We start from the raw sequence: 2,883 nt of genomic DNA, 5'->3' as shown, positions 1-2,883 counted from the left end.
ACGACCACTGCGCTGTGAGCTAGGGTGCATTTCGGTCCCAAACTTAATCGATTCAATAAATATTCAAGCCTCAGCGTGCCAGCTTGTTCATGCATGTGGAAAACCGGACTCGGGATGCGCGTAAATTACAACGTCAAAGTGACGTTTTACTTTCCATTAGAAGCGACCATAAGAGAAAAAAATCCAGAATTGGCGTACTACCTCAGTTGAACATCATCCCTGCTCTGATATAAATGAGTAGTTGAAGAACTTTTATTGGTCGGGGTAAGAGCAAGTGAGTAGCGTGATGTGTTCTTTTCAGATCAAGAAGAACTTGGCGTTCGTGCGAGTCCCTACTCGATTTTGATTCCAAGCCCCTTTTTCCTTCAGGTCTTCGTCCTCCAGCCGATGATTTAAGCATGTCTCCCAGGGATCCAAGGAGTCGGAGATTTTGCATGTTTTTGCTTTTATGATGAGGCTGTAAATTTGGAAGCAAAAAGTGATGTTGAGTCTGCAATTTTGATATTCCTATTGACCCGCGTTAGAATAGCGGCTGCGACCAGTGACTGACTGCGTGAGTTTGTGTGTGTGTGTGAGAGAGTGGCCTCTTTATCTCGTTTCCCTCTCTCCCTCACTCAGTCAGTCCCTTACTTGCCTACCCAGTGGCCCTCATCTTGGCTTGACACATAAATTGCAAGGATCAAGGATGATGTTCCACGAAATACTTGCTCTCTTGGTCTCTTCAAAGCTAAAGATAATCTGAATTTCGGTTATACGTACAATTGGCCCAAGAAATCGTTCTTAGGCACACTTGACGGTTGTTGACTTGACCGCCAACGCCAATGAAATTCAAATTTCCCGCCTTTTTCAACCAAGAAAGGTCTCTTTTTGATCAAGTGCCACCAGGTGGTTTTACAAAGTTTTGTGATGGACTCAATGGGCCAATTTGCCACACAAATATGAGTGCGCTGAATAATGATGACAATGACGATGACCTGTGGCACTTGGGCTGCCCATCACTCATAAGCTTCTTTTGTTGGTCTAATGTTGGTTTGTGGGTCAGGCTGAGGCAGGGAGGTACAATGTATTCATGCATGTCAGTGGAGCAAATCGTGATTATATTTCTCCCCTCTTGCCCTCCTGAAATGTGGCCTATGGCCATCAACAGAGGAGAGTGAAAAATCGCTCACTTCGCCCATGAAGTTTTTTCGACCGTTGATTTGGGCCAAAATTTGGTAGACAAAAACACCATGATCCTGAATTTTTGCTGCCTAACTAGTGACTACCACGCGCTTTTTTTGGTTCGCGAGAGAAAACGAATCCAGCCATATTTGTTATTTTGACGGACCGAGAAGGACTCTGTGGGGCTAATTCCTATTTTGTCTGTTGTTTCACCTCGCCCAGAACTAATTGACGGGTAAACATGGACATCCAGGGTGCAAGCAAACAATTGGCCGCTCCCATTAACATGAATTTTCTTCCTCAAAGATGTATTACACACCACACATACATACGTAGCTATCCATATACGTGGCTTTTTTTATCTTTATCATACTTGCATGACACGATTAGCAAGAGAAAAAAGAGGCCAGGTGTGACATGGATCTACCAAGAAGAGTCACATCGAGCTAAAGCTAAGGAGAGGGAGAGAGAGAAAGAGAGGGTGAAACTAAGGCAGAGAAAGAGAGAGGGAGAGAGGCCGCCAAGACGATTTCCATCCATCCGGACCCGGACTCTCCGCTGGCATTGGCCGCCCTCGTTGCTATCCGATGCAGTAGGTGCGCTGGTCTTCATGTTGAACGCACAATAATTGAACACTTTACTCAAAGCTGAAGTGGAATTTTTAGGGGTAGCCAGAAGGAAGTCATTTGTTTTATCCTGACTGAGGCTAAAATTGATGCTCGATTATAGTCGAGCTTATTGTCGGTAATGTATGGAGCACTCACTCTTTAGCCCGCGCTGTGGCACAGGACAACCGATGGCCAAGTTCTACCACCAAACTAATTGAGTACAAATGCCATCGCCGGTGGATGGCCACGCCTTGAAGTCCTGGAGAAATTGGGGGGCCGAATGAGATTGGTTTCGTTCTATTCCCCAATCAAAATTGGGACTTTGGCACTGAATCAACGCCATGAGGGATCAGGGTGCTAGGCTTGACCAACACGTAAAGTGCATGCTTATACCTACCAGTGGTATGAATATATGCCAAGATGGCAGGCGGTCGGAGGATGGTCAATCCCAAGTGGATGGACTCACAAGAAGACTATCGTATGATGATTGCTCACCGGAAATTACCATGGACTGTCGGCTTTGATGACTTTTCTTATGCGCGATGATGACTCGGCATATTTACATACATGTGGCCGAGTATGAGAAGCTGAGTGAGTGAGTGAGTGACTGAGTGAGCCGGGGCGAATTCAATGCGGTCGATGTGGACAACAATCAGTATGCGCTGTACAGTAGTAGTGCATGGCCGCTAGTTAGTAGGAGCTACTCCCATTGTTACTAAGTGTTAACGTACTCGTACGTCAGAGCTTCAAGAGCTCTAAGTAGTTCAAGTTCTCCGACTCATCATCATGCATGCTTTTTTCCATTGTTCCAATTATTCGGGTTAGCTAATTAGCTCAATTAACGTTTGAACGAGTCATCACCGAGGGCTGTCAGTGCTCTTTAATAGTCATGCACTATGAGTAGTACATACGTACGAACGTTGTATGGGGGTCCATTGATGGCATCATCAGTATTGTACGATGGCATACGTACGTACCTACAGTACCTAGTAAATGTACATGATATGCATTAAGCTATGGCCAAGTCTCACCTTTTTTATAGGCTATCATTTTGCACTTTAAGCCATTCTCATATTTCAAGTTCGGGGTGTTCCGCCTAAGAAATCTTTTACTG

The sequence above is a fragment of the Tigriopus californicus genome, chromosome 11 (assembly GCF_007210705.1).
Source record: "Tigriopus californicus strain San Diego chromosome 11, Tcal_SD_v2.1, whole genome shotgun sequence".
Taxonomy (NCBI): domain Eukaryota; kingdom Metazoa; phylum Arthropoda; class Copepoda; order Harpacticoida; family Harpacticidae; genus Tigriopus; species Tigriopus californicus.
This window is presented reverse-complemented; position numbering follows the sequence as displayed.